The following is an 8,266-nucleotide window of genomic DNA, read 5'->3' as shown; positions in this document are numbered from 1 at the left end:
TTTGGTAAAGTTCTAAATCTATCTCTAATGGATCTGTGATGTGTGCCTGAAGGAATAATGAAGAGGTGTAGCATAACATTAGTTCTAGAGTGGTATGCAAATCGTACTGGAAATAGAGACTGGCTCACTGCAGACTTAACCACTATTTGTTCTACTAATCATTCACTCTTTAGTTGCTACTGTCACAGTGACTTACAGATTTTTAATAGAAATTGCACCAAAATTGACAAAATAAAACAGATATTAATACTTACAATAGTCCTAAAATTAGGAATATTAAAAACCGTTTACTTGGTTAAAGGTAATCAAATCTGTTGGCATTTCATGCATTTAACGCATAATACCTTTCCTACAAAATTAATATAAGAGAGAAGCTTCTATCAGATAAAAAAATCAGTTGATTAAGCCAAGTAATGATGTAATCCAGCACTCAGGATCCTGGGTCAGGAGGATTTGGAGACAGAGACCAGCTCGATCCACATAGTGAGAACTTATCTCCAAAAAAAAAAAAAAAAAATCTATTAATTGAAAGAATTATTTAATGAAGTAGCTCTGGAAGAGTTAAGAGATCTTTTATGAGATTATAATACAATATTTAGAATACATATCTCGGGGAAAAAAATCTCTCATTTTAAAATTACCGCCTTTTCAAAGTATGAAGATTATAAAATCTAACTGAAGGTACAGCTCAAACCAAAAGGCAAAAATGCATTTCTTACTTTGATTATTTTTCAAAATAAAAGAAATAGACAAATTGAGAGGATCTGACTTAGAGGTAAAGATCGCTGTAGAAAATATGCTTTTGCCAAGTTTTATGTTTTTGCCCACAGCTATAGTAAATCTCAGGGCATGCAGAAAAAGACAGTCCATAAAGAAGACATTGAAATGGGTTATGAATTCCTGTCAAGTACTGCCAGGAGGAAAATAAGTCATTTGGGCTTTAAACAATTAAGAGTCTAAAATCATTGGGAGATAATAGGGAGTTACATTTCAGGAGATCTATTTTTGAATAACAGTGAGTGAGAAGAAACAGAAGCATTTTGAATGTGCATAGACAGTATAGAAGGCAAAGTATAAGGGAAGCCTGGTTTTTAGAACAAAAAATGGATAGTAAGCACCTCATGTCTTGTCTTGCATTATTTAAGCAAGACAATAATAATTCATATTTAATTTTTAAGTAGACTGAACATATGTGAATATTGATCTTTTACATGGATTTTGAAGATTGAGCTAATGATTCAAGCGGTTTAGGAATTTCCTCTAAATACAGAAGGGGTACTTGTGATTGGAGTTTATTGTTTTGTGGCTGACTTACAAGAATCTGCATGTTGTGCTGCCTACTTAGAGCTATCTATGCTAGAATAGATTAATTCTTAGAAATTACGTGGATTAGCAACAAGACCACCCATATGGAAGTAGCTATATTCATTTTTTTCTCCATATAAAAATAGATTTATTAGTAAACATCACATATACATACTTTATATTGCCAAGGAAACTGTCAGCCATGTAATCCTATAGCCCACTTACTGTTTTTATAAGTGCAATGCTGGAAACTACTCTTAAATCTATACAATTTGTTTATCTTAATTTTATGTATGTGAACTCTATATAGTTATTTTTGTTACAGAAACCTTGGTTTTCTTCTGTAGCCTCTGATCTCATGTCATGTTATCAATAGTCCGTATACTCCTGATTTCAAGGAACACAAGCTCTTCAGCAGGCTGCAAAGTTCTCATTGCTTTCTGAGTCTCAAAGGGGGGGTCCATCTGACAGCCCCCTCAAAAGATTGTTGCACTCTGTTCCTTCTGTCTTATCCTAAGATCACTACACATCATTCTTTCTATTGTATCCTACCAAATTCGTCTTTATTTTCTGTCCTAAGGATCAACTGAAATGACCTCACTCTTGACACTAGATTCCACTTTACCCTAACAGTCTCTCCAATGATTACTAAGCCATCAAATCTTGGCATGTCCAAGTCCTACTGTGTTTTGTGCAGAATTAGCTGAAAATCATTCTTAACTTTACCCTTTCTTATGTTGGCAGAAGTCAACAAAATTCTATCAATAATTTTACTAATTATCTCATAAAAGATCTTATCTTCAGCTCCTGAGAAGCTCCACATCATTTCAAATGCCCAGTAAAGGAATGATGCCATGTCATCCTTTGAAACTTTATTCCCTTATTGTCACATAAATATATGAAGACATCACCAAAAAACTAATTTCCCTTTTCCTTCTTCAGCAAAATCCAAAGCTCCTTCACATAAAAATATAGATGCTGAGGGAAGAGTCATAGGAAGTGGGCAAAAGGCAGGATGTTGAAGCATCCATCCTTGTTTCATTGTAGTAATATGAAAAAAAGCACTAAATGTCAGGAATGCAATAAGTAGCATTAAAAATTTCTATTATCCAAACATCAAAAATAGAAGGAAGTGTTATAAAGGATGCATAGCTAATTACATTCACAGTTCAGGTATTCTTTAATACTGAGATTTCAATTGAAAGCAATATTATAAAATATATTCATATATGAATTCTGGTACCTTAAAAACAGTAAATTGAAAGTAGCTAGCAATGTAGTTCAATGGAAAGAATTTTTGCCTTGCATGAATAAGGCCCTGTATTCAATTCCTAGCAACACACACACACACACACACACACACACACACACACATACACACACAGTAGTTAAAAGTGAAACACAAAGAATAAAATAATTACATCCAATAAGCAAGGTCCTTGGTCCATTTTTATGTGTTTTGTGAATGTGAAGCCAGCTGATGTCTCTGCTAACAAATGAAGTAACATCTGTGCAATGGATTCTATTCTCTAATATGCATCTAACATAAAAACATGGTGTTGAGTCAGCTATTTAAGTCCCTGATGTTAAATAAATACAATCACTTTAGAAAGAAACACAATAAATTGGAAATTGAGAGACCTCTGCTATATACAGAATGTTCACAAAGTGTGCAATCATGACAAATGGTTAGAAAATGTCATAAAGACATCTGTGAGTAAAGTATTTCAATACAACTATCAATCTTACTGTGGAGTTACACTACATAGCATCAAGTATGCTGAAATTTAAGATAAAGCAGCAGGTTATGTGTTCCAAATTGGAAAATTTCTTGGTAAATTTGATGAACAATGGAGTGAATACAGGCCTCAGAAATGAAGTCATTTCCAGAAGTCCAACCTTAACAGCATTGGCAGTTTTCTTTGGGTGCTTTGAAAGACAAAACATGTCCAACATCTAACAATATAAGAGATTACTTCATTGAGATTCAAGTTGAAAATGAAACTTCATTCAAGTTGAAAATGATTACTTCATTGAGATTCAAGTTGAAAATCAGTCTATTGTCCATAGACTGATTTCTTAGAAACATGATCAGGGAGTTGGGAACATTTTATGGAATAGTCAAAATGGGTGTATTAAAAAGAATTTGATACTAAGTTTCTTTATATGTTATAATTTTGATTATTTTGAATATTCTTAATTGTATTTATTATCTTTAAAATGAGGAGGTTTGGATAGCTAAAAATCCTCGAATGGTCTTTTCAGTTCTAAGAGGCTATAAAACTCATATATTAGATGATTTTGGATGATTTGAATGTAGGACTTCTGGAATCTCTGTGCTTAGGCATCCAAGCAGGAGAGAACCAATGCAGAATATGGAAATTACAATTCACATCGTACCATACCGATAAAACTTTAAAATAAATAAATGATTAATCCTATGGTACAATGGATACTTTTCAAAGATGAATTTAATCAGCAAAGCTAGAAGACCAGATAATAGAACAAAAATGTTAAATGTTCTGATTGGAAAGAAACAGATTTTCCAAGTGACCATTACGAATGTGAATCAGAAAATAAAGTCTGACAGGTCCATCTGCAGGCTGACTGAATACATAGTTTTACTTTCCTTTAAATCCAAGGTGTGTTTCTCATTGGCAGGAAGGTTTTAGATCCAACACATTAAAAGCTTCAAATATTTATATTTGGTTTTCCTTTGTGAGATATCTATAATAGTCCAAGAAAGTAAAGAGCATTTAGCCACAGCAAGAACTTCCTGTAAAAATACAGTAAATGATTTTTGCTTTCTTATAAAGACACCATTTGCTTCTTCATGGATTCTAGACATTTCTCATGTGTTTAAAGCAGACATTTGCTCATTTGACCAGAAACACAGAAATGCAAATGTATTTTCATGTGTCTTTAAAAACATAAAGAAACACAAACAGTACATTTTTAATTTTGTAGGAGGACTCTATATATTCTATATATTAATGCAACATGGCATCTATGACCAATGACATGGAATAGGAAGTTGGATAATCTTGGGAAGATATGAAGATGGCAGTATAAGGAGAGCTTTCTGGAAGCTAAGAAAAACTGATAGACATGCAACACTGAGAGACAGTCACGAATTGAAGCAGAGGCAGGAGTGTAGTGTTGGTCCAGCCTGTGCCTAGCATATATTTTCTTTTTTATATACTTTTCCCTCCATATCTTTATGAAGCAAAGTTGGAGCCTTGTAAGAACTGATTTGGCACCACATCACATAGAAAAGTTCAGGAAGAAAAAGGCAGCTGTCAGATATATGTAGGCATTTAGAGCATTCAAGCCTTGCTGTGAGGAACAGTGAGTCATGTACATTGTAATATGCAGAGGAAGCCAACACATGAAAAGAGAGAACAATGATGAGTTCCCAAAGACAGGCTGTGGGACAAAGAACAATGACAGGCAGTCTATTTTGGGGGTCTAGGAGCATAACTTGGGAATTTTTAAAAAATCATGCTAAATACAAAGGAAGAAATTATCTCATCCAGGTTTGAATTTAAGATAACATAGGTTACTAGATGGTTTATTGGGAAATGCGTTCTTTTCAGACTAAAATTAAGTTGGGGTAAGGATATCTACTATTGTAGAGTTGGGACTATCTGGCTTAGTAATAGATGGATAATTAGTATTTTATTTGTTATGGTAATATAATGGTGATATAAGAAGATTCATCAGTGTGCACAGTAGTTTTTTTGAAAGCATCACCACCCATGAAGCCTGTATTTTTTTTAACAGAATTGAAAGTCAAAGTCTTTGCATGAGAGTTCTGAAAATCATATCTACAGCACTTCAAAATGCTGAAACTTTTCCTATCCTATTTTCCTGTTTCCTTATTTATAAATAAGCTATCCTCCATTCTTCAAATATGGAAAAGTTGACCCCATCCCAATTACAGAAATATATCAGTGATTGTGTGAATCAGAAAACAAAGAATGCTGCATAGAAAAGATGTTTGAATAGCATAGCCATGGTATAGCATTTAAATTTGTTTCTTTCATTGGATTAATGTAATGTACATATACATTATTTCTATGGCTTATATTATTAAATTATTAGAACAAAAATATCTGATACAGCATATTCAAATTAACTAAACACTCATAATTATCTGTCCAAAAGAACAAAAATATTACCTAATATCACTCCCTAATGTTCCAAGAACATGATTTTGGAAGTTTGACAGGTGTCCATGATACTATCTTTATTCCTAATTTGTTGGGTTGCCTTTCAAGGTTTCCTTTTATTTGGAAGTTAGCTATGTACTATTCTGTGATATTTTTTTCTCCCTATTGCTTTTGTGTTCTTAGTAGCTTTGACTTTGTTGGAAATTCATCATTTTACTTTAAGTATCTTGTTGAAATATATGCAATACCTGAAAGTTGGGCCATCCGAAGTTTTGACAGCTGGCAGCACAAGTGGTTGGTGTATCATCGTAAGACCCTGGATGACAGAAGAACATTTCTGTGAATTTAGTAACATTGTTAGTGGAATTTTATAGAATTTAGCTTTAAGGTATATACCAGACTAATGTGTTTCTCTGTTAAGCTCATAATTTAAAGTGGTACATTCAAAAGGGAAGTTGAGAGGGGTATATCTGTCACATTTAGGTTACTATTAAGCATGTCTGGAAGTAAGAAAAAAAACTTCATTTTGGCAGCTTATATCCTTAAAATGGGGTCAACGAGGGGCACAAACATGGAAACAGATGTTTCACTTTGCTGGAGATTTTAGCATGAGGAAGACAGGAAGCCTTTTAAAGTATGATTTTGGTTTAAAAACCAAGGATACAACAGTCCCTGTCCTGCTGGAGCTTATAAGTAGAAACCTAACCAACAAGGTATGCAGGACCAGTGCTAATAAGAGCTACAAAGAAAAATGAAGCAAGTAAGAGAAGTATTAGAAGACTGTGACAGTCATAGAATGTCTCTGAGGAGGCACTGAAGCAGGACATGATGAAGGAGGGAGGCTTCCATGCCTGCCTGGAGACAGGTTCGCCCCCATCTGATGGCTTTGTCGGTGGCTCTGAGGCAAGAATGATTTGGCTGTTTCAAAGTATTGATAGACAATTAGTCTGGTCAGAATGGATAGATTCAAAACAAAGAGTGATCATAGACCACATCAAGGAAGGAACAAGAGGCTGTCTGGGGTCAGAAATGAACTTGAACTCTTCCTATACATAGAATGCTAGTAATGGATCAATCCATTGCTAAACAAAGCAGAATGTATATAAGTATGTTGCACATACATCTTTCCAGGTGCAAATGAATGTTGGAAGTATAATGAAATCATAAAATACTTGTCATTGTTTTGCATCTTTAAATGAAATTTAAAGCATTAAAATTTATAGAATTTCAAAAATGTTAATTTTGTGATTTGTGATTATTTGTGAGAAGCTTCTGTTGATCTTGCTGTCATGATCCTTCAGTATGCTTAATAGTCGTCTATATCATTGTCAAGGATTTTTATAAAGTAAAGGCAAAAAGCCTATGTGAACACTCAAAAGTATTAAGAATGATTAATTTTTGAGGCAGTGTATCGCTATGTGAGACTGACTGGCCTGAAACTCCCTAAGTAAACCAGACTGGCCTTGAACTCACAAAGAAAGTTCTGTCTGCCTGTGTCTTTTGAGTGCGGGAATTAAAGTGGTATACAACCATGCCAAGCAAGAGGGATTATTTTTAAAAGCAATCTCTGTAATAAAGCATTTTTGAACCAAAATAATTTAAATTACTTTGTAATATTACACTATAATTTTAAAATTCTCATATTTCCATAATTGTCTACATATCATTGTAATCTAATATGGCTATTAATAGGATCATACCCTAGTTATATTAAGGAGACTTGTTTACATGTGAACAGAAACTGCCTAATTCTAGAATCTGGATTTTCTAAAAGTTCTTTTGGAAAAAACTAAAAACTGTTTAGCTTGGGGCTTTATTGGCATCCATTTGGAATTCAGCAGGTTCAAAGTTGAAGTTTATTTTGAACATTTTCCCAACTTGTTAGAAAATGCCACTAGAAATAGAAACAACTGAGGAGCAGGAGTGATTTTTCTCAGCATAGTTCTACAATTTTCATTTTTCATCTCAATCAAAGTAGCCATGAAGTAATTTGTTTCCATCTTTTTGGTTATTAGCTTATGAAGCCAACAAATCTGGCTAACCTCACATCTATGAAGGAGTTAATTTTGGTTAGTAAGTATTTTGCATATTAACAAAATTACAGTGTATGTGTTGGCGTGTACTTAACTATCAGATTTATGAGAGATGTCATTACATATAGTATCAAATAATGTAGTAGAAGTATATTTATATCCAATAAAGAGGCAAAAGTAATATTATACAAACAAAATAGAAATCTAAAAATATCTAAGTCAAAATGAAAGAAACAATTAATTTCATTCAAGTAGCACAATGCCTAAATTGATTGGAGAATAACATTAAAATGGACTAAATCCTAAGAACACAAAAGAGAAATACAGCATGACAAGTATGGTACTTAGGAGGTCAAGGTTGGCAGATCTCTGTGAGTCTGCTTTACATACTGAGTATCAGGCCAGATGGAGCTACACAGTGAGAGCCTGACAAAAAAATCCAGCTTGTATGTATAACAGATATGAGTTCTTCAAGAACTCTTGCTCTAGTGAAACTTAATAAATCTATAACTAAGTATAATTACTAAGAGGAAATTGAAGCCTTGAAGAAATATGTAAGATGAATTCAGTTGATGTTTATGAAAGCATATATATGGTTTCCAATTAAGACTTATATGAAAGACACAAACTCCAATGCCTTCTATAATATTTGCATATATAAGAATTCATTTTTACAGTAATCGGAGGAGAGATACAATCATATTCTGCCAATTTGTAAGTTCCTTGACTTATTTTAAATATTTAAAAGAATTTAAA

At 33.3% G+C, this 8,266-nt stretch overlaps 1 protein-coding gene across 1 annotated transcript in view; it reads right to left on the bottom strand.

Moving 5' to 3' along the window:
- Calcrl (calcitonin receptor like receptor) overlaps positions 1 to 8,266 on the bottom strand; it is a 99,286-nt gene that overhangs the window by 76,867 nt on the left and 14,153 nt on the right. The window contains exon 2 of the mRNA XM_008826749.3: positions 5,726 to 5,793. The gene's annotated coding sequence lies outside the window, so the exon portion shown is untranslated. The remainder of the gene's footprint in view (positions 1 to 5,725; positions 5,794 to 8,266) is intronic.

This window comes from Nannospalax galili, unplaced genomic scaffold, assembly GCF_000622305.1.
Source record: "Nannospalax galili isolate Female #2095 unplaced genomic scaffold, S.galili_v1.0 scaffold790, whole genome shotgun sequence".
NCBI lineage: Eukaryota > Metazoa > Chordata > Mammalia > Rodentia > Spalacidae > Nannospalax > Nannospalax galili.
The sequence above is the reverse complement of the archived record's forward strand: the minus strand, read 5'-3'. Positions and strand labels throughout refer to the sequence as shown.